Genomic DNA, 25508 nt, shown 5'->3' with positions numbered 1-25508 from the left:
AATATAATTACTATAATACTGCCACTATGTACAAGAATATAACTACTATAATACTGCCACTATGTACAAGAATATAACTACTATAATACTGCCCCTATGTACAAGAGTATAACTACTATAATATTGCTCCTATTTACAAGAATATAACTACTATAATACTGCCCCTATGTACAAGAATATAACTACTATAATACTGCCCCCTATGTACAAGAATATAACTACTATAATACTGCCCCTATGTACAAGAATATAACTACTATAATACTGCTCCCTATGTACAAGAATATAACTACTATAATACTGCCACTATGTACAAGAATATAACTACTATAATACTGCCCCCTATGTATAAGAATATAACTACTATAATACTGCCACTATGTACAAGAATATAACTACTATAATACTGCCACTATGTACAAGAATATAACTACAATAATACTGCCCCCTATGTATAAGAATATAACTACTATAATACTGCTCCTATGTACAAGAATATAACTACTATAATACTGCCTCTATGTACAAGAGTATAACTACTATAATACTGCCCCCTATGTACAAGAATATAACTGCTATAGTACTGCCCCTATGTACAAGAATATAACTACTATAATACTGCCCCTATGTACAAGAATATAACTACTATAATACTGCTCCTATGTACAAGAATATAACTGCTATAATACTGCCCCTATGTACAAGAATATAACTACTATAATACTGCTCCTATGTACAAGAATATAACTACTATAATACTGCTCCTATGTATAAGAATATAACTACTATAATACTGCTCCTATGTACAAGAATATAACTGCTATAATACTGCCCCCCTATGTACAAGAATATAACTACTATAATACTGTCCCTATGTACAAGAATATAACTACTATAATACTGCCCCCTATGTACAAGAATATAACTACTATAATACTGTCCCTATGTACAAGAATATAACTACTATAATACTGCCCCTATGTACAAGAATATAACTACTATAATACTGCCCCTATGTACAAGAATATAATTACTATAATACTGCCACTATGTACAAGAATATAACTACTATAATACTGCCCCCTATGTACAAGAATATAATTACTATAATACTGCCCCCTATGTACAAGAATATAACTACTATTATACTGCCACTATGTACAAGAATATAACTACTATAATACTGCCCCTATGTACAAGAATATAATTACTATAATACTGCCCCTATGTACAAGAATATAATTACTATAATACTGCCACTATGTACAAGAATATAACTACTATAATACTGCCACTATGTACAAGAATATAACTACTATAATACTGCCCCTATGTACAAGAGTATAACTACTATAATATTGCTCCTATTTACAAGAATATAACTACTATAATACTGCCCCTATGTACAAGAATATAACTACTATAATACTGCCCCCTATGTACAAGAATATAACTACTATAATACTGCCCCTATGTACAAGAATATAACTACTATAATACTGCCCCCTATGTACAAGAATATAACTACTATAATACTGCTCCTATATACAAGAATATAACTACTATAATACTGCTCCTATGTACAAGAATATAACTACTATAATACTGCCCCCTATGTACAAGAATATAACTACTATAATACTGCCCCTATGTACAAGAATATAATTACTATAATACTGCCACTATGTACAAGAATATAACTACTATAATACTGCCCCCTATGTACAAGAATATAATTACTATAATACTGCCCCCTATGTACAAGAATATAACTACTATAATACTGCCACTATGTACAAGAATATAACTACTATAATACTGCCCCTATGTACAAGAATATAATTACTATAATACTGCCCCTATGTACAAGAATATAATTACTATAATACTGCCACTATGTACAAGAATATAACTACTATAATACTGCCACTATGTACAAGAATATAACTACTATAATACTGCCCCTATGTACAAGAGTATAACTACTATAATATTGCTCCTATTTACAAGAATATAACTACTATAATACTGCCCCTATGTACAAGAATATAACTACTATAATACTGCCCCCTATGTATAAGAATATAACTACTATAATACTGCCACTATGTACAAGAATATAACTACTATAATACTGCCACTATGTACAAGAATATAACTACAATAATACTGCCCCCTATGTATAAGAATATAACTACTATAATACTGCTCCTATGTACAAGAATATAACTACTATAATACTGCCTCTATGTACAAGAGTATAACTACTATAATACTGCCCCCTATGTACAAGAATATAACTGCTATAGTACTGCCCCTATGTACAAGAATATAACTACTATAATACTGCCCCTATGTACAAGAATATAACTACTATAATACTGCTCCTATGTACAAGAATATAACTGCTATAATACTGCCCCTATGTACAAGAATATAACTACTATAATACTGCTCCTATGTACAAGAATATAACTACTATAATACTGCTCCTATGTATAAGAATATAACTACTATAATACTGCTCCTATGTACAAGAATATAACTGCTATAATACTGCCCCTATGTACAAGAATATAACTACTATAATACTGCCCCCTATGTACAAGAATATAACTACTACAATACTGCCCCTATGTACAAGAATATAACTACTATAATACTGCTCCTATGTACAAGAATATAACTACTATAATACTGCTCCTATGTACAAGAATATAACTACTATAATACTTTCCTCTATGTACAAGAATATAACTACTATAATACTGCTCCTATGTACAAGAATATAACTACTATAATACTGCCCCCTATGTACAAGAATATAACTACTATAATACTTTCCTCTATGTACAAGAATATAACTACTATAATACTGCTCCTATGTACAAGAATATAACTATTATAATACTGCTCCTATGTACAAGAATATAACTACTATAATACTGCTACCTATGTACAAGAATATAACTACTATAATACTGCTCCCTATATACAAGAATATAACTACTATAATACTGCCCCCTATGTACAAGAATATAACTACTATAATACTGCCCCTATGTACAAGAATATAACTACTATAATATTGCTCCTATGTACAAGAATATACAGTAACTACTATAATATTGCTCCCTATATACAAGAATATAACTACTATAATACTGCTCCCTATATACAAGAATATAACTACTATAATACTGCTCCTATGTACCAGAATATAACTACTATAATATTGCTCCTATGTACAAGAATATAACTACTATAATATTGCTCCCTATATACAAGAATATAACTACTATAATACTTTCCTCTATGTACAAGAATATAACTACTATAATACTGCTCCTATGTACAAGAATATAACTACTATAATACTGCTCCTATGTACAAGAATATAACTACTATAATACTGCTACCTATGTACAAGAATATAACTACTATAATACTGCTCCCTATATACAAGAATATAACTACTATAATACTGCCCCCTATGTACAAGAATATAACTACTATAATACTGCCCCTATGTACAAGAATATAACTACTATAATATTGCTCCTATGTACAAGAATATAACTACTATAATACTGCTCCCTATATACAAGAATATAACTACTATAATACTGCTCCCTATATACAAGAATATAACTACTATAATACTGCTCCTATGTACAAGAATATAACTACTATAATACTGCCCCTATGTACAAGAATATAACTACTATAATACTGTCCCCTATGTACAAGAATATAACTACTATAATACTGCCCCCTATGTACAAGAATATAACTACTATAATATTGCTCCTATGTACAAGAATATAACTACTATAATACTGCCTCTATACAAGAATATAACTACTATAATACTGCCCCTATGTACAAGAATATAACTACTATAATACTGCCCCCTATGTACAAGAATATAACTGCTATAATACTGCTCCTATGTACAAGAATATAACTACTATAATACTGCTCCTATGTACAAGAATATAACTACTATAATACTGCCCCTATGTACAAGAATATAACTACTATAATACTGCTCCTATGTACAAGAATATAACTACTATAATACTGCTCCTATGTACAAGAATATAACTACTATAATACTGCCCCCTATGTACAAGAATATAACTACTATAATACTGCTCCTATGTACAAGAATATAACTACTATAATACTGCCCCTATGTACAAGAATATAACTACTATAATACTGCCTCTATACAAGAATATAACTGCTATAATACTGCCCCTATGTACAAGAATATAACTACTATAATACTGCTCCTATGTACAAGAATATAACTACTATAATACTGCCCCTATGTACAAGAATATAACTACTATAATACTGCCCCCTATGTACAAGAATATAACTACTATAATACTGCTCCTATGTACAAGAATATAACTACTATAATACTGCCCCTATGTACAAGAATATAACTACTATAATACTGCCCCTATGTACAAGAATATAACTACTATAATACTGCCCTATGTACAAGAATATAACTACTATAATACTGCCCCCTATGTACAAGAATATAACTACTATAATACTGTCCCTATGTACAAGAATATAACTACTATAATACTGCCCCTATGTACAAGAATATAACTACTATAATACTGCCCCTATGTACAAGAATATAACTACTATAATACTGCCCCTATGTACAAGAATATAACTACTATAATACTTTCCTCTATGTAGAAGTAGAAGAGTATAAAAACAATGTTATATTCTGTTCTCTATAAGTGCCATGATTTAGTAATAAAGTGTAATATGATTCCCATATCTTTCTATACACTGACTTTCCAGACAATCTAATAAACATTTTCTTGGTCTATAAATGTAGCTGCAGAATTATCCTGAGATGAGATCAATACACTATTGAGTATTTTCACTAACTATGTTTGTTAACTAAATTATTGAATAGTTTGTGTGGACGTTTACCTGCTCCTAAATAATGAAGTCATCAGATACAATTGTAATTGAAGATCAATACCTGTAATGTATGAGTTATCTTAATGCAGGATGCCGGAGCACACAGCTATTTTTCTTTTTTTCTTTCCTATCGGCATTTTGCCCGAGGGGTAAACACTTCCAAATTCTGTCACATCTTTATAACATTTCTACATGTTCCACCATGTGTTGATCTGAACAATATAATGTAATTTTTAGAACATTTACAGTGAGAAAAACCTAAACATCCTAAAGTAACATCTCTCATATGTGTGCTGTATTTTCATATCTGCGACCTTATTAACAGTGTTGCACCTTTACTATATTTAATAATATATTTATCATAAAAATGCTTTGAGTTTGGAGTCATAATACTGTGTCTGATTTTGGCAATATCTAGATAAAGTGGAGACCTAACTTTTGTATGATTGTAGAACAGCTGAAAAGCGCTCCTTGGAGGACCCAATACGTTGTGTATGTGTAATACATCTTTCCTCCTGTGGTGGAGCTGTGGTGTAATTAAACACTTATTTTCAGGTTCCCCAGCTGATTACAGCTGGTCATTGCAACATAGACAGAGATTCTTAAAGTGTATCTGTCGTTTTCTGGAACTTTTCAGAATAAGCTGTCATATATGTGCGCACTGAGGAGTAACTATTTCTATCCATTATATGACTTGTGTCCTGCATGTTTCAACATTTTTCATCTCTGCAGACTTTATCTGCAATTTTTATTTGTTGCTAATCTAATTGGTAAAAACTAGCTACTGTCATGTCTTCCATACATAGCAAACACAGACATGAAAGATTCTTGATCTACTCTCTCTATGTAACATGTTAATATGCAGCATGAAGGACATTAAAAGGCAGTAGTGAGCATTATAGTTGTGAATTCTGCTCTGGGGTGCTAGAATTCGGCAGTATGGAGGACAATTTAGTGCAGAGTTGAGCAGTGTAGTTGTGAATTCTGCCCCCGGGGTACAAGAAAGCATTTACTAGAAATCATCAGTATTGAGGCCAATTTGGAGCAGTGCAACTAAGACTGACAACTAAGCAGTTGTTTTTTTTTAAAAAAAAAAAAAGAAAAAAACTTTGAAAATTTCCAGACTTTCCAGATATCCTGAAAGCATCTCCTCTAGGTTATAGGTTAAGATTTAGCCATGATCCTTACGAGAACATCGGGAAATATTATTCTCAGGACTCGGGGACATTATTAAATGTTAAAGGAACCTGAGGCTAATTATCCCCCGGGTCATTGATTGTTCCTCAGTGCCTTAAGGTACTGTCACACTTAGCGATGCACCAGCGATCCCGACCAGCGATATGACGCTCATCATTGAGCATCATTTATCTACTCTAGAAACATAGCCCTAAATATGGGCCGCAGATTTGTCCACAATGTTGTGCTTGACTCTTTATACTCTGTGGGCGACAATCATTATTGGCCACCATTATGGTGCTCCTAGGAGTTGTCATTTTTTTTATGTATACATCTGTATATTAAGTTCAGTTCCTCCATTTTCCATCTCCAGCTGATCTTTCCACATGAGTATCAGTTGTCACTATTGTTGCTCTTCTGTCCATGACCCAGGAAGATTATCATGAACCACAATGCAGTATAGCTTCTGTACTGAGGGTTTGATTGGATAGTTGAGATTCGGTAGGTGCCCCCTTTGGCTAGCTCTCTGAGCCCTCCGATGGTAGCTGTTGGTGATCTTGTACCTCTTGGTTGGTGGACACCATCACAATGGAGGAGAATGTGGGAATGATATAATGGTGTTCATCTTTGCTGGAACTAAGCCTCATATATAGTAGTAAAGCATGGTATTATGGAGCCAAGGGTCGTGGTATAATGGAGCCAAGGGTCATGGTATAACGGAGCCAAGGGTCATGGTGTATTGGAGCCAAGGTGTCACGGGGTCCTTCTCTGGTATCACACAATCAACAGAGCAAGCGAAGAGTGAACAATTCCAAGGGTCATGGTGTATTGGAGCCAAGGGTTATGGTATAATGGAGCCAAGGGTTATGGTATAATGGAGCCAAGGGTCATGGTATAACGGAGCCAAGGGTCGTGGTGTAACGGAGCCAAAGGTCGTGGTATAACAGAGCCAAGGGTCATGGTATAACGGAGCCAAGGGTCATGGTGTAATGGAGCCAAGGGTCATGGTATAATGGAGCCCAGGGTCATGGTGTAATGGAGCCCAGGGTCATGGTATAATGGAGCCAAAGGTCATGGTGTAATGGAGCCAAGGGTCGTGGTATAATGGAGCCAAGGGTCATGGTATAATGGAACCCAGGGTCGTGGTATAATGGAGCTCAGGGTCGTGATATAATGTAACCTAGGGTCATGGTATATGGAGCTCAGGGTCTTGGTATAATGGAGCCATGGGTCATGGTATAATGGAGCCCAGGGTCATGGTATAATGGAGCCCAGGGTCATGGTATAATGGAGCCAAGGGTCATGGTGTATTGGAGCCAAGGGTTATGGTATAATGGAGCCAAGGGTCATGGTATAATGGAGCCAAGGGTCACGGTATAACGGAGCCAAGGGTCGTGGTGTAACGGAGCCAAAGGTCGTGGTGTAACGGAGCCAAGGGTCATGGTGTAATGGAGCCAAGGGTCATGGTATAATGGAGCCCAGGGTCATGGTATAATGGAGTCCAGGGTCATGGTAAAATGGAGCCAAGGGTCATGGTATAATGGAGTCAAAGGTCATTGTATAATGGAGCCAAGGGTCGTGGTGTAATGGAGCCAAGGGTCATGGTATAATGGAGCCCCAAGGGTCGTGGTATAATGGAGCCAAGGGTCATGATATAATGGAACCCAGGGTCGTGGTATAATGGAACTCAGGGTCGTGATATAATGTAACCTAGGGTCATGGTATATGGAGCTCAGGGTCTTGGTATAATGGAGCCATGGGTCGTGGTATAATGGTGCCAAGGGTCATGGTATAATGGAGCTCAGGGTCTTGGTATAATGGAACCCAGGGTCATGGTATAGTGAAGATCAGGGTCATGGTATAGTGGAGATCAGGGTCATGGTATAATGGAGCCAAGGGTCATGGTATAATGGAGCCAAGGGTCGTGGTGTAACGGAGCCAAGGGTCATGGTATAATGGAGCCCAGGGTCATGGTATAATGGAGCCCAGGGTCATGGTAAAATGGAGCCAAGGGTCATGGTATAATGGAGCCCAGGGTCATGGTATAATGGAGCCAAGAGTCATGGTATAATGGAGCCAAGGGTCATGGTGTAATGGAGCCAAGGGTCTTGGTATAATGGAGCCATGGGTCGTGGTAATAATAATAATAATAATAAATTTTATTTTTATAGCGCCGACATATTCCGCAGCACTTTACATTTCAGAGGGGATTTGTACAGACAATAGACATTACAGCATAACAATAATCACATACAGTAGATTATAACAAATACCAAGAGGAAAGAGGGCCCTGCTCGCAAGCTTACAGTCTATGAGGAAAGAGGTAGACACGAAAGGTGGGTGGTAACAGTTGCCCTGATTGTATGGACCAGCCATAATGTTAAGTGTGTAACAGTACAGACACAGAGGGCTAATGGATGCATAAAGCATGTGGGAACATGATGCTGGGAACCTGGTTATGGTAAAACTTTTGGCTCTGCCACACAGGGATAGGTTAGGTTAATGTGTTGAGGCGATAGGCCAGTCTGAATAAATGCGTTTTCAGGACATGCTTAAAATTGTGGGGATTGGGGACTAATCGTATTGACCTGGGAAGTGCATTCCAAAGGATCCTAATGGACCCTTTGGTATAATGGAGCCAAGGGTCATGGTATACTGGAGCTCAGGGTCTTGGTATAATGGAACCCAGGGTCATGGTATAGTGAAGATCAGGGTCATGGTATAGTGGAGATCAGGGTCATGGTATAATGGAGCCAAGGGCCATGGTATAATGGAGCCAAGGGTCATGGTATAATGGAGCCAAGGGTCTTCACATCTGACTAAAGATCCTTCTTAGAAATTCTAAACATGGGGTTATTGTTTCTCCTACGTAATCATCTATATTCCGTCACTGCCGGTGGAGAGGGGAGCCGAAGCCTGGCAGGACACCCATGCATCTCCACGGGCTTCCATTGCATCTTCTCATTTCAGTGTGAGTACTACAATATCCCCAGGGCCAAGAGATATGCTGCTTACTGTCTAAACTTTTGCTAATGGAAAGGGTAAAGGTCCCGATAACCCTTCCCTACCAGCTGAACGTAGCATAAGGGTTGCATTGGACGTACCATATCATTTCGTTCTGGAAACCAGTCTCGTTCCTTTCTACGTGAACAGTAGCATTACCCTTGTCATGTTATTAAGCTTTCAGTGCACAGCTATGGGAAATATTATGAATATAGCAAACAAATGATAATACCACTAATGTAGTGCAGTCATGCGGAGGCTTTGTGGGTTGCAAGCATAGTCTCCTTTCGAGTGTGAATAGTCGTACGGCAATTTCTCTCCGTTCCACTTTTAGCCACTTAATTTAACTTCATGCAATAAATGTATTTAAATTGCGCTCCCCGCGTCTTCCAGGAAGACTTTGCCTTGTAGTCAAAGGATTTGCACATTCATTAAGCCATTTTTTATGCTCACTCTTGATGTGGGAACCTGTCGATTAATATTTCAGCCTTTTGCATTGAGCCGAAAGGGGGTCATTATCGTTGAGGACAAAAAAATTGGTTATTTAGAGGTTTATGTATGAGATCTCTATTACTGTAGTTCTGAAGCAGACATTAAGCTTTCCTCCTGTAAAATATCTGACATAGGGACAAAGAACTTTTCTTACTTTGAAGTTTTCTAAAATTTACACCAATATTGTTATTTCGGGTAAGGGAAAGAATGATCATTTCTAAGGAATCGTGTGGTTGGATTTTTTTTTTTTTTTTTTATCATAAAGGTTTTTATTGAGTTTTCAGAAAAAATACAAACTTCTCATACAAAAACATCAAGAACAGGAGCAATGAGTAGCAAGAGGTGGAATAACCTCGAGCCATTATTAGAATATCAATCTGGGACATTAAATACCCCTTCCAACAACAACTTGAACATAGAAGCGGGGAGAGGGGGGAGGGGGAAGGGGAAGCAGCTCTACATGCATGGCATTCTTAGGCACAATCAATTTATTTATGGTGTAGGTGTCTGTATCTGGGGGAGGGCCGTTGCATAAAGGGAAGTGGCCCACGGATGCCATTATTTAAGTCTCACCATTCTCTTCTCTAGATTGGGGGTCAAGTTGGTTTCGTATAGCCAGTGTAGGTTGGTCCTCTCAATTAGTTCTGTTTTTGTAGGGGGGCTCACCGACCTCCACTTGTATGCCACACAGTACCTGCCGGCTATGAGAATGTGAGAAATGATATTTTTTAAAAGATCCGGGATCCCATCTAGGCCAATGTGTAGCACCGCTAAGGTTGGGTTTGGGGAAAGACGGAGACTAGTAACCTCATGGATTAGATTGAACACCTCCTGCCAGAAGTTAGATAACTTAGGGCAAAACCACCACATATGACACAAGGTGCCCCTGTGGTTGCATCCCCTCCAGCACAAAGGTGACATATGTGGGGAAAAAGAAGCCAGTTTAGTAGGGGAGTTGTACCACCGCAGATGAACCTTTTTTAATTGCTCTATGTGATTGAGACATGAAGAGAATTTGTGGATCCATTTTGAGGCCGCGAACCATTCTTGCGACGGAAGCTGAGAGGCTAGATCTTTTTCCCATTTGAGCATATACGGCAATTGTTTGTCCGGTTCCGGGGAGTTTAGCAGGTTATGGATGTATGAAAGGCCTTTGATTTTGCTATTTTGAAAGAATTTTTTAATTGCGACGTGGTCGGCTGTTGTGGGAACCGGTAGGTGAGGAGCGGACTGAAGGAAGTGACGTATTTGAAAAAACTGGAATAAACTGTGTCGGGGGAGGTTAAATTTAACACACATTTCTGAGTACGGGAGAAGGACGCCTTCTCTATAGAGATCTGCTAGGGTAATTGGACCTCCACGTGTCCAGGCGGCAAGATTCAAATTCGGAATGAAGGCTTCCAGCGATCTAAGGGGAAGGCTGGGACCTAGAGCCTGTGACACTGGCTTGCTCCATAAGGACCAAGCTTTCTTTAGAGCTGCTGTGGTGGGTAGAAGATCGCCGGGGGGCGAAGGGGTTAGGAGCAGGGAGTCTATGAATTGTTTAGGGGAGTGGGCCTGTGCCCAGGTGTACTCAATCTGTAACCATCTCAAGTCTGAATCATTCTTCCACCAATCTCGAGCCGGTTCCAGGATAGCAGCTCTGTGATATGTTAGAATATTAGGAATACCCATTCCTCCACCACTGAACGGGGCATGCATACATCTCAGGGCTATTCTAGGTTTTTTCCCAGCCCATATAAATTTACTCATTAGCGAATGAATTTTGGTGAGATACTGTTGCGGAATTGTTAGGGGCAGGCACCGAAGTAAGTAGATAATTTTTGGGAGACAGATCATTTTAAAAGTCTGCATTCTCGCCACCCAAGAGAGCGGGAGAAGAGAAAGGCGAGTAAGTTCTTTATCCAATGAGGTGTGCAGGGTCAGCAGATTTTTCCGGATCACGGAGTGTAGCGGGGCCAGTATAATACCCAGGTAGGGGATTCCCTCGTCTTCCCATTTGAAAGGGTAAAGATGAGAAAGAGTGGCTCTGGTAGAGGCTGGCAAGAAGAGCGGAAAAATTAAGGACTTGGTAATATTAAGCTTGTAATACGAGACTTGAGTGAAGGTGGACAGGATCTCCATTACGTGTTGTAGGGACACCTCTACATTAGTGCAAGATAAAATCACGTCATCTGCATATAGACTGACCACATGATTTATACTCCCCACTCGAATCCCCGAGATCCGAGGGCATTCACGGATAGTCTGCGCCAGAGGCTCTATAGCAAGGGCATAGATGATAGGGGAGAGCGGACACCCCTGGCGTGTCCCATTGGTTAATTCAAAACTCCGAGATATAAATCCGGATGCCAGAACTTTGGCGTTAGGGTTAGAGTACAGCGCCATTATGGCATTAAGTATGGGGCCTTTGAAACCAAACTTGGCCAGAACTGATTTCAGATATCCCCAGTGCACCCTGTCGAACGCCTTCTCTGCATCCAGGGACAGGAATACACTGGGGATTTTCCTCCCCTCAGCCACCGCAATCAGATCCAGCATACGTCTCGTCCCATCTTTCTCCTGCCTCCCCGCCACAAACCCCACTTGATCCGGGGAAATCAGTGATGGAAGAACTTTATGTATTCTAGCTGAGATTATTTTGGCGTACAATTTTAAGTCGCAGTTTAGGAGGGATATTGGCCTGAAGTTTCCTGGTGAAATAGGGGGTTTTCCTGGTTTTGGCAGGGTAGTTATAATGGCCTCTAGATTATTTGGTGAAATATCTGCTGTGGCTCGCCAAGAGGAGAAAAGTCTCAGGAGGAAAGGAGACAGGGTTTCAGTGAATTGCCTATAATAGGAGTTAGTGAGGCCGTCTGGGCCTGGAGCTGAATTTCTTTTGGCTGTGGTCACCGCCTGGCGAACCTCTTCCAGAGAAAAAGGGGAATTTAGTTGCTCCAGCTGTACTGCAGATAACCGAGGAAGATTAATATTGTTTAAGAAGGAATTAATTGCCGTTTGGGTAGGCTTTGGGGCAGTGGGGTCATTTTTAAGGTTGTAGAGAGACTGGTAAAAGTCAGCGAATGCGTTGGCTATTTCCGTTGGGTTGCGTATTGTGGCATTAGAACCCGCCACGAGGTATTCAATTTTATTTTGCATTTCTCGTTTTTTAACCCTCCTGGCTAGTAAGGCACCCGCCCTGTCACCCATCACATAGTACCGCTGTTTGAGGGATCTTAAGTTTTTCTCATAGTCTGCCATCAACACCTGGCGGAGCTGTGTTCTTAGTTTCCTGAGCTCGTCAGATGTCGACAAGTTTGGGGCAGATTTATTGTGGGCTTCCAAAAGTACTATGTGGGACAGTAGAGCTTTGTAAGTTGCCTGACGCCTCCTTTTCTCCCTAGTGGCAATTTTGATGAATGACCCCCTAATATAGGCCTTGTGTGCAGACCAAAGCGTTTCCTCTGTCACCTCCTTGTTATCATTAAAGTTAAAAAACTCTGCGAGGTCGGCCTGCAACTCCTCAGAGATTTGTCTACAGGCTAGGAGGGAGTCATTCATGCGCCACCGGGTAAACCAGGCGCGCGGTTTTGCTCCTGAACTGTCAGGTATATGGGGGCGTGGTCCGACCAAGCTATAAGTCCAATTTTTGAATCTGAGCAATCCATAATAAGTGAGCTATCAACCAGAAAGTAGTCCAATCTGCTGTAAGAGGTGAACCGAGGCGAGAAGAATGTGTAGTCCCTCTCATTTGCATGTTGGTATCTCCATATATCATGGAGATGCCTTTCTGAAATTATTGTGCTCATCTCCTTCCTCCCCACAGCAGTATTGGAGCAATCCAGAGTGCTGGACATTACCATGTTAAAATCCCCGCAGATTATTTGCTTACCCTCTTTAACGGATGAAAGCTTGGAAAGAAACCTCCGCAAAAAGCTGATCTGACCAGAGTTGGGGGCGTAAACGGTTGCAATAGTATACTTAGATCCATTTATGGAGCAATTAATAATGGCGTATCTACCGTCAGGGTCTAAATGTTGTGAATGTAGTGTGAACGCAACAGTATTCTTTACACAAATGAATACTCCAGCCTTTTTTTCCACAAGCCAGCAGTATGAAAGGAAATTTAGCATTATTTAACCTGTGCGAGTCCCCTTGGAGGAGATGAGACTCCTGACCACATATTACATCACATTTGGATTTAACCACTTCCCGCCAAAACATGGATCTCTTGGCTGGCGAGTTCAGACCCCTAACATTTATAGACATACAGTTCAGTACCATTGTACATGAAAAAAAAGTCTCTTGCCTAGAGCTGCAGGGGGAAAAGGAAGGTCAGGCAGGAAAGAGATAACACTAACAATATTGACATCACTAACATTACTGATGTAGGGAGCATCAGTCCACAAAGAAAAAAGCCCAAAAAAGGGGCCTGCGGTATGGTGGAAATTTACCGCCATGGGGGTTCAGGGTCCTGGTTGAACAGAACCAGCGGACCTTAAAAGTAGCAACTAAGTCTCAGCCGCTACTCAAACATATCACATAACTCACACGACGGACCAATCTTCATTCACTTTATCCTGTTGGGATGATCCTGTAGCTCTTGGAGATCTGGCCGGGAGATTTGCCAAGTTCCATGAGGATAGGAGCTTTGCCAACTGCTGTGGGGAATGGCAGGCGTGGGTATTTCCTGCTCGGAAAAGCAGGATCTTTACAGGGAAACCCCATCTATAGGATATAGCTTCATCCCTGAGAACTTTGGTATAAGGAGCAAATTCCCTCCCTTTTGCCAGGGTTCCTGCAGACAGATCTGGAAAAATGGACAGGTGCCGGAATTGCTCAGACAGAGGGGGTCTCTTTCTCAGGGCTTGCAGCAGGGCTTCTTTGGTCTTGTAAAAGTGCAGGCGAGCTAAAGTGTGCCGAGGGACATCAGCACTGAGGGATTTAGGCTTAGGGACTCTGTGTATTCTGTCCACCAGGAAATCAGTTGCAGTCAGGTCTGGGAGCAGCTCCTGCAGCAAGGAGCCCAGAAAACTCTGCAGCCCCTTGTCTGGTAAGGCCTCTGGAATTCTTCTGATTCTTATATTATTTCGGCGGGACCTGTCCTCTAAACCCAAGACCTTGGTATGGAGCTTTTGCACTTGTTCCTCCAGTGCTGCATTGGCATCAATGAGGCTATTGTGTGACTTTGTCAGCTCCCCCATTTTAGATTCAATATGTGCTGTACGGCTGCCTATGGCAGTGATATCTCCCCTCAGCTCAGCCACCATATCTTTCCAATCCTGCTGCAGTGATGAGCGGAGGGCACTGAGCAGTTTCTGCATTGTACCTTTGGTAAGCGGTATATCTGCAGCGTCTGTGTCCAAGTCTGGGCCTGCTGTGGATCCCCTCCTGGATGAGCGTGAGGAAGCTGTGGAGGAGGATGCTGCCGCCATTTTCCCTCGCCCCGTGCTGGAGAAGAAGTCTGTAACTTTCGCCGGGGACGGCTTCTTCTGGGATTTTCCCCTTGGCATGCTACGATCCTGGATACCTCCGCAGCACTCCCCCCCCGTGTGCAGAGAGATTGGTGCCGCTGGCGAGCCGCAGTGAGCCGGTTAGGAGTCGAAGTGGCTGGAGCTCAGCAGCTAAGTGACCGGTGCCATTAGCAAGCAGGCCACGCCCCCGTGTGGTTGGATTTTTGAGAAGGACAAAAGAGCATTGACCTAAGAACCCACCATATTGACCGGAATTGTACCAAGCAAGGACATACAATGGGTTTGTAATGAAGAAGCTCAATGTTGGCAATAAGAGAAGTGGTGCCCAATCTAAGGTTGGCCCATGGCTCCATTATATGAGTGAGTTATGGTCATTTACTGGAAATGTGGTTATCAGATCCATAAACCATGTGATGCCTTGGACATTGATTGTGATGGTGTGATATGTTATGTGGATGTCATTTTTTGTATATTCCTATTTTTAACAATTCCAGTTATTTTCATAGTGTTTTTCTTATTACAATGTAAGCCTACAGCCTCACTGTATCTGTCTCTTGATGACCCCCTGTAGTGCATTAATCCCTAAGGCCCTTTGTTCTCTTCTGGGAGGCAACTTGTTTGACTACCCCTGGACAAGGAAGGGGGTGGGGGGAAGAACGGCAGCTGGACAAGTCAGTTCCAGTAGAGACAAGATGGTGAAAAGGCTGCATTTCACAGAGAAGGACCCATTTTTATCCTCTGGTGCTAGGGTTGTGGAATCTCGCTTCCCTGGACATTTTATCCTGATACTGGACTGCATTCTTATTCTGGACTATCTTATCCTTTGTGTGGTGGACTGAATATGGACCTTTTCGTATTTTTGCCTGAATAAAGGTCTTGGAATTGTTCACTCTTCGCTTGCTCTGTTGATTGTGTGATACCAGAGAAGGACCCCGTGACAACTGGTGGCAGCGGTGGGATCAACAGAGCGTCACCCAATGGAGAACCACCCACAGAGTGAGTGCAGAAATTGGACTGTATGCAGTTTACAGGAGAGAGCCAGAGACCTGGGCCTGAACTACCAGGGACTGACTAAAGAGGCCTTAATCGATCTACTGGTGGGCGTTAGCCCGGCCACCTCCTCCCAGATGTCTGAAGGACGAGCACTGGAGACAGGGATCCCCATCCAGAAAAGCCAGTGGTTGGTGTGGTATGAAGAAGAGATGGCGGTTCTGGGCCCCGGCGTCTCTCAGGAGTACAAGGAGGAGGCTGCCCGCCGGGCACAGCTGAGACAGGAAGCAATGGAGCTTGATAAAGGGAGTAACGCATTGTGGAGTGTAACCCCAACAATCCGGGAGCCTGTACGGATCACCCGGACAGAGTTTAAGCCATTTGATGAGGCTTCTGGAGATGTGGAGGGGTTCTTCAAAGACTTTGAGCAGCAGTGTGCTGTGATGGAGGTGCCCCACTCTAGCTGGATGTGTTTGTTAGTGGGGCTCCTGAACGGAAGCTTGGCGGAGGCTTACCGAACCATTAATGCACTACAGGGGGTCATCAAGAGACAGATACAGTAAGGCTGTAGACTTGCCATGTAATAAGAAAAACACTATGAAAATAACTGGAATTGTTAAAAATAGGAATATACAAAAAATGACATCCACATAACATATCACACCATCACAACCTCCCCCCCCCCCCATAATAAGTGAGCACGCCATGAGGTCTACACAGACCTCTGGCCTGCTCACTTTAGTCCACATTGCTCAGTTATTTATAATTCCTTGTACAGTGGCAGGGGTAGGTCGGCCTGGGGAGCCTATGGTTCTTCTTGTCGAGACAGTCCATCGGCGTTCTGGTGTTGGCTTCCTCGCTTGTATTGGATGGAGAAGCTGTAGGGTTGTAAGGACAAGCTCCACCGCAGCAATCTTCCATTGTCCCCTGATACGCAATTCAGCCATGTGAGGGGGTTGTAGTCTGTAACAATTGTAAAGTCTCTGCCATACAAGTAGGACTGCAATTTTTTTAGCGCCCATACGATGGCAAGGCACTCCTTTTCAATAGTGGCATAGGCAACTTCCCGATCCAGTAGTTTCCGACTGGCAAAAGCAACAGGATGTTCTTCTCCGGCGGCGTTCACTTGGCTAAGTACTGCCCCAATCCCAAAGGTGGATGCATCTGTCTGCACAAGGAACCTGCGTTTATAATCCGGGGCAGCCAAGACAGGAGCAGTGACGAGGGCAGTCTTTAACTCTGAAAAGGCATCCTCGCATGCCGTCGTCCACGTCACATTCCTAGGCATGTTCTTGCGGGTCAGGTCGGTGAGGGGCTTGGCCAAGGTGCTGAAATTAGAAACAAATTTGCGATAGTAACCAGCAGTTCCTAAAAACGCAAATACCTGCTTTTTAGTCTGGGGTCTACACCAGTTGCTAATGGCTTCCACCTTGGCAGGCTCAGGCCTTAGTGTCCCACCCCCTACACTATGCCCGAGGTACTGCACCTCAGCCATCCGTATTTGGCACTTATCAGGGCGAATGGTCAGTCCTGCAGTAAGGATACAGTCCAGCACTATGCCCAAGTGTTTAAGATGTTCCTCCCAGGTTGTGCTAAAAATGGCGATGTCGTCTAAGTAAGCACAGGCAAAGTCCTGACATTGTTGTAACAGTCGATTCACCAGTCTCTGGAAAGTAGCGGGGGCAGTTTTTATCCCAAAGGGCATTCCTAGGAACTCATAAAGCCCAAATGGAGTAATGAAGGCTTAGCACTCCCGAGCGTCCTCCGTTAGGGGTATCTGCCAGTACCCCTTGCTCAAGTCTAACGTGGTCACAAATTGGGCACTGGTCAGACGATCCAATAGGTCATCAATCCTGGGCATGGGATAAGCATCACTCTTGGTGGCATCATTTAGTCGTCTGTAATCAACGCAGAATCGTGTTGTACCATCCTTCTTGGGGACCAGGACGACAGGAGAGGCCCAAGAACTGTGAGATGGCTGAATAACTCCCAGTTGTTTCATCTCCTCCAGTTCATTCTTTATCATGCCTTGAACAGCCTCTGGAACCCGGTAGGCAGCCTGCTGGATGGGGCGTTGTCCGGGGGTTTCCACATGGTGACTGGTGAGAGTAGTGTTCCCCGGCTTGGAGGAGAAAGCAGCAGCCCTCGGCCTTAGTACGGCGACAATATCGTCCTTTTGTATATCCGATAAATGGGAGCCCAGGGGCACTTGTTCCAGTGATCTTCCCGTTTGGGCAACCTGGAGGAGATCTGGGAGATACTCGTCGGCGGCGGTATCACTAGGGGGGTGGCAGACAGCTAGAACAGGCAGAGATCGGTCGTGGTAGTCTTTCAGCATGTTAATGTGGACGGTTTTCTGTCTTCGACCACTAGAGTCCAGGGCAATAACATAGTTAGTGTCATTAATTTTCTTGACAACCTGATAAGGGCCTTCCCACACTGCTTGAAGCTTGTTGGCAGGGGAAGCAGTAATCATGAGCACTTGCTGTCCTTCCATAAATTCCCGGTTCCTGGCATTACGGTCATACCAGTTTTTTTGTCTGGACTGGGCCATTCGCTGATGTTCTTTAGCGAAGGTAGCTAGCTGGGCGAGACAGTCTCTGAGCTCTAGAACATAGGGAACGATGGGCATTCCGGTATCTGAGATGTCTCCCTCCAAATGTTCTTTCAGAAGAGTGAGAGGCCCACGGACCTTCCGGCTAAACAGTAGTTCGAAGGGAGAGAACCCTGTGGACTCTTGGGGAACCTCCCGATAGGCGAAGAGGAGGTGTGGCAGGTACTTTTCCCAGTCTTTTTCAACGTCAACAAAAGCCCTCAGCATATTTTTTAGGGTTCCACATTAAAGCGTTCACATAGTCCGTTGGTCTGCGGGTGGTATGGGGTGGTGCGAATGGCTCGAACACCACAGGTATGCCATAGGGACTGGACCAGATCTGACATGAACTGAGTGCCTTGATCTGACAATATTTCACTAGGAAACCCTATCCGGGTAAAGATGGTAACAAGGGCCTCGGCTACCTTTACTGCTGTAATACTGGACAGGGCCACAGCTTCAGGATACCTAGTGGCATAGTCCACCACCGTCAGGATATATTTTTTCCCCGACCTGCTGGGGTGGGCCAGAGGACCTATGATGTCGACAGCTACACGTTGAAATGGTTCCTCAATTAATGAAGAAGCTCAATGTTGACAATAAGAGAAGTGGTACCCAATCTAAGGTTGGCCCATGGCTCCATTATATGAGTGAGTTATGGTCATTTACTGGAAATGTGGTTATCAGATCCATAAACCATGTGATGCCTTGGACATTGATGTTCTGCCTTAACCCGTAGGAGGCATAGACTGCGTTCATGGTCATCATTCAATGAGAAGTCAAGGACTCGTGGCAACAACAATGATCATGTAGCCAGGATTGCGGCCAAGGGTCAGATTATGAAAGACCATAGGTCAAGAAGAGGGCATAGTGAAGAAGCAAACAAAGTTGAGTCTAGGCAACAGGTCTGAGATGAACAATCCCAAGCACATGACATCTTAGATATGAAGGAAGGCCGAAGTCGATCAAAAGTCCGATTCAGGAACTAAGCACCAGAAAAGAGACCCAGGTCCAGGTATGAACTTCACGTAGGAGGCAAGGCTTGGCGGGACAATTCCTCCATACCTGCCAACAATCTTGATTTGGATGGGAGAGGGTGCTTATGTACCCAAATGGGGGGAGAAGTATAGGGAATTTTAATTTCCGAACCTTTCGTTTTCAGGGGGTATGGGCCATTTTTAGAGGAGTGTGGCCAATACTTTCTACTCTCTCTCGGGACGATGTGTAACACGGATTTTGGAGAATACGATGGATGCTTAAATTGGCCTGTAAGCTATCTCATATTTATGGATAAGGTGGTGTGAACTTAAGCAGGGTCCCTCCTCTACAAGGGCACAGACCATAGCAAACAAAAAAGGTGCACTAACCTCAGGCATGCAACAAAGAGCCATGTTCTGGTGGCAATGACACAGTTGTCCGATTTCTATACATTTTTATGGGTGTCCTACACTTTAGGCGCCTCCTCTAGATGTTTCTCTCCATGTTGATTCATGTGTCATTGTGATTATTTTGGATGAAGTTTAAATAAAACCAATTTGGTTCCACCTTCGGGACATTTCGCTCTACAAAATAATAATATTCCCCTCTTCAAAGTGTCCATCCGAAGCGAGACTCTTCTCTGAAGTCCCCCCAGCCTCGCAGTTACATTTTTCAGCTTTTTCAATTTACTCAGTAAACTCGACTACAATACAGTAATCATGACAATGCTTCCAGCTAATGTCAGAGAAGGCAAAACTGCTGAATGAAGATAAGTCTGTAACTTCTAGCGATGCCGGACCGGCCGCGCTCCGGACAAAGGAAGCTTTGTTTTATTATATTTCTGCACTTTTGAGAACAAACTAGATTAAAGAAATTACAATTTGTCTCTTATGCTGAGAGCCTAAGTGACATTTTCTAAATGCTAGGAGAGTTTTAGCTAAGGGTTTAGAAAATCTGCTTTTTAATACTCGGTTTACGTCCTTCGGAGTTAATAGAGGGCGGTCTCCCATTAGGACCCTTCTCTAGTATCCAGATTGGAGCCACAGAAAGGTCCTCTCTGGAGGACCCAACAAGTCATGTGTGACAATTTTTTTCACTGAGATCTATGTAAAGCTGAATATTCCATGTCGAGGATCTACAGAAGAATTGTTCCCAGATTTTCCCGAGGATTCCAGAAGATTGCTATCTACTCCCTTTGTTAAAGGGTCTTCCCTAAACAATACTTATGGCGGTCCGACAGCTGATACACCCATTGAACCTGAGATCCCAAGGCTCTTGCGTGAACAAAGTGTTTCTGCACATGTGCGACCACTTCTACTATACAGAAATTAACAGAGCACATGCTCACTGAGGCTCCATCCACACAGTGGATTATGGGACTTGCGTACTCAGGATCAATGGGCGTTCTAGCAGCCGGACCTGATGGAATCATATATTTATCATCTATCCTATGGATAGGTGTTCGATATTGTTCCCATCAAGCTTAGCATCAACCCTATTAAGGAGAATTTCTGGTAATGTAATAAAGTATTGTTTGCCTATCCAATGGAGGTCCAACTCCAGCTCTAACCACAGGCATAAAAGCTTTGAGGCTCTACCTTAAGCAATCTTATCAGAAACAGCTCCATATCTAGACTAGTGGCTGTATATGGCATTGCAGCTCATGCACATTCACTTTCTGTATACCTGGCTACTAGCAACCCGAGACTTGGGGTTCCTCAGTCCTATCCCAGGGTCCACTGCAGAGGATGAAAAGAGCCTTGTGGGTTGGGTTCACACCTGCTCCATGCTCAGTGTGTGCTGACTGTTTAACACAGCAGACATCCAGTAGTAACTGCTGAAATTGGAGATACCACTGTTTGCAGCACTTTAACACTTTAGATGCTGAGATGAGTAGCAAACATGGACAGAAAGAGGACCTCCTCTTACCATCTCATTGTGCCTCCGCAATACAATTGTGGGAGTCCAGTGGAGACCAACGAATTGTTTTGGGTTGGGAGGCGGTGAAGGAGTCTAATGTGAATTTTCGCAATGGGACCCCATGATTTCTATATGCTGGATTTCCAAGTTTTTAGCTACCGAAATATATTTTATGAGTGGTATTGTATTTTTGTTGAGTTGGACTTTGATACCCACAAAAATCGGTGGAGAAACCTTTCACAGATTTTGCACTAGAGCCCATGAAGCTACACCTTTATTTTTCCCTACTTCATCAATGCTCCACTTCCGAGGTGTCTAGACGTGAAGCCTCCGAAATCCAAGTAATGGAGACTCTCATGAGAGCTTGGAGGGAAGGGTAGAAACATGGATGAGTCATGAGAGCTTGGAGGGAAGGGTAGAAACATGGATGAGTCATGAGAGCTTGGAGGGAAGGGTAGAAACATGGATGAGGCATGAAAGTATCTCTAGGGGAAGAAAAACGGTAGAAGAAGTGATGCAAAGAATCAACGCTGTTAATTAATTTCTAAAAAAATTAGAGGAAAGCGTAAAATTTCTTCTGGAGTCATGTCAGGGATATTAATCTTTTCGTTAGCAGATCGGTCAAGAGCCTGTTCTGTATTATTCTATCATTTCCCAGTAGATCTGGTTGGCCATTGGTTAATTGTATATTTCCATATAAATTACCTACCGGCGTGATCTTACTTTCCTATTAGAGTTAGTAATTTTCGATATGACTTGACTTTTCTATGTTCCACCCATGGTCGTTGCCTCGATTAATTTGTTAAAATGGTAGATATTGAGTCCGCACTCGTTATCCAAGTTACTGATCTAAATTCTGCAGACATAAGCAAGAGCTTCGAATGGAGAAGGGTGGCAGGAAATCATGTTCAATTATCTCCCCATTGACCTAAATTCATGAACATCTGTTGGACGCACCGGCAGATTGGTCATTATATCAGTGTCTACAGTCAATGCTCTTCAGAGTAGAGCGAGGCTTCGGGATTTTGGACACGATTTGCTTTTCTTTTTTTTTTTCCAATTGCTGCAATGACAACCGCGTTACGTTATGAAAATATAGTCTTTTTAGTGGTGTGAACTCCTCCAGAAGTATAACTGACAGATCATTATAATTAATAACACCGACATACAGGGCTGCTTGTTTAATTAGAAGTCATTAGCCATGTCAATAGGAAACTGCTGCGAAAATGCAATCGGCTGATTTACTTTGGCTGAATAAATTGCAAGTCTATTGTAATGCAGACACACGTTGCCTGGTCAGGTTCACTTTCCGCGATTATGGCAAGGTTCAACTCATTTTTTACATATTCCTGGACTACGATGTCCTTAGGATAAGTCATCATATCAGATAGATGGGGGATCCACCATCAGCTGTTAGGAAGTCCCGAGGCTTCTGGAAGTAGTCAATGTACAAAGTCAGGACAGCCCTGTTCCATACTGTGGCTCGGTTCTGAGCTGAAGTACCTGTGAACAGCCACTACATGGTGTATGGAGCTGCGCTGTACAATGAACTTCCAATGCCCTTAGGGCCTGCTAATAGCTGATCAGTGGGGGGTGTTGGTTGTCACACCCAACCTGTATGGTAACAGTAGCTCATCAATGTCGAAGACTTAGAAAACCCCTTTAAGCCCCCTCCCCTTGCGTTGGGGAGAATAGAAACATTGTGTTATAGCTAGTTTTGGTTCTGCGGGGGTGGGGCTTGACACTAAAAAATTATCTTTTTCTTCTAATTTTAAAGGCCTGCGAATAGAAACATTGTGTTATAGCTAGTTTTGGTTCCGCGGGGGTGGGGCTTGACACTAAAAAATTATCTTTTTCTTCTAATTTTAAAGGCCTGCGAATAGAAACATTGTGTTATAGCTAGTTTCGGTTCCGCGGGGGTGGGGCTTGACACTAAAAAATTATCTTTTTCTTCTAATTTTAAAGGCCTGCGAATAGAAGCATTGTGTTATAGCTAGTTTTGGTTCTGCGGGGAGTGGGGCTTGACACTAAAAATTATCTTTTGCTCCTTCCCCAGCCTGGATGCATTATTTTTGTCAAGTTGTAAAAGATAACACTCATGAAAGCCTGTTTGTTTCTATTTTTCCTTCTACTCTTAGGATTTAAAGATCTAATGTACAGCTGGGAAATAATTAAGCTTAAAAAGTCAAACTATATTCCTCCAATTACAAAAGAAGTTTCATGATGTACGGTAAGAGTCAAAAGTTTGGACACCCTTGTTCATGAAATGGTTTCCCTTGTTCTTATTGGAATGTGCACAATGGAGATTCAGATTGAAGGCAGCAAAACCGCGAAGGACACATATGGAAATAGGGAGTAAAGAACCAGATGTGAAACAAACCAGAATATATGTTACACTTTAGCTTCCTCATGGCCTCTTTACACCCCCTTGCCATTCTTTGCATCAGCTTCATTGCATCATCACATGGAACGGCTTTCAGTGAACAGCTACGCCTAATCAAGAGTTTATAGTTTGGAATCACCGGTCTTCAGGAAAGTTTGATGACTATCATTTGTGTTTTGCTGGTAAACAGCTCCATAGAGTGCTGAATCATATTCCACGACTATTCGAAGCCAGAATATGGCAAGAGCTAATCATCTAAGTAAAGAAAAACCACAGTCCACCATTACTATAAGAAATGAAGGTCATTGAATCTGGAAAAATTACTAGAACCTTGAAAATATCCTCAAGTGCAGTCATGAAAACCATCAATCTCAAAGATGAAACTGTTTCTCATGAGGATTGCCCCAGGAAGATAAGATCAAGAATTACCTCTGCTGCAGAGGATAAGTTCATCATAGTTACCAGTCTCAGAAACCACAAATTTACAGCACCTCAGATAACCCTCATAGGTGATGCACAATTATCAGTAGACACATCTCAACATCAACTGTCCAAAAGAGACTGTGAGAATCGCGACTCTATGGTGGAATTGCTGCAAAGAAGCCTATTTGAGGACCAATAACAAGAAGATACTTTTTCAGGCACAAGGACGAGAAATCAGATCAGTGGAAATCTGTGCTGTGGTCTGAAGAGACAACATTTTAGATTTTTGCTGACAATCGTCCTGTCTTTGTGAGCCGTAGAAAATGTGAGTGGAAGGTGTATACGTGTGTGTTGCCCATGGTGGCGTATGGAAGTGGAGGTGTGATGGTGACAGTTTTGGTGTTTTTTTTCCCAATTTCAAGGCACATTACCCAACATGGCGACCAAAGTGTTCTGCAGCAACCCTTCTGGTCTTCACTCAGTGGAACCATCATTCATACAGGACCATGACCCCAAAGACACGTCAAGGCTTTGTAAGGGCGATGTGACCAAGAAGAAGAGTAATGGAGGTTGCGTCAGATGACATGGCCTCCACAATTGCCCAACTTCAACCCAATAGAGATGCCTTACGTACTTCCAATATGTATGTGAACCTTTAATAAAGTTCAGTTTTTGAGTTGATGTCGCCAAGCTGTGGACGGACATGAGTTACAAATCGCTTTCAATCATCTGTAGCATAATTTCTCGATTTCTTAATTATCCTAACTAGCCTGAAAGCACAGAGCCTGAAAAGACTTTCCATAAATGCGTCTAATTTGGTTGGTAAAAAAAAAACCCTGTAGGTGCATTTAGCTCTTCCTTTCTGATCATTTTTTTTTTTTTGTCGGAGATATAAAGGCTTCAAATGAGCCACATTTATCCCACTCGCGTTAGAATAGAGGCAGAAATTTCAGACATCTGCTGAATGAAAAGTAGTTGTTTACTCGAGAGTTCCCCATCACAGTGGGTCATCAGAAGTCTTCTCTTGATGTACGAGCGGAGAGACCCTCTAATTGTTCCTTCTTTGTTCAACATCTGCAATGAAAACCCGCGTCGTCCTCTGTAATTACGAATATTCATTATGACTGTACAGCTA

At 42.1% G+C, this 25508-nt stretch overlaps 1 long non-coding RNA gene across 1 annotated transcript in view; it reads left to right on the top strand.

Annotated features, from left to right (window-relative positions):
* Window positions 1–25046, top strand: part of LOC141058681 (uncharacterized) — a 193446-nt gene extending 168400 nt beyond the window's left edge. The window contains exon 5 of the long non-coding RNA XR_012222274.1: window positions 23706–25046. This is a non-coding gene — a long non-coding RNA (uncharacterized lncRNA). The remainder of the gene's footprint in view (window positions 1–23705) is intronic.
* The last annotated feature ends 462 nt before the right edge of the window (window positions 25047–25508 follow it).

The sequence above is a fragment of the Dendrobates tinctorius genome, unplaced genomic scaffold (assembly GCF_039654945.1).
Source record: "Dendrobates tinctorius isolate UK_male_01 unplaced genomic scaffold, ASM3965494v1 ptg000214l, whole genome shotgun sequence".
NCBI classification, from domain to species: Eukaryota; Metazoa; Chordata; class Amphibia; order Anura; family Dendrobatidae; genus Dendrobates; species Dendrobates tinctorius.
This window is presented reverse-complemented; position numbering and strand designations above follow the sequence as displayed.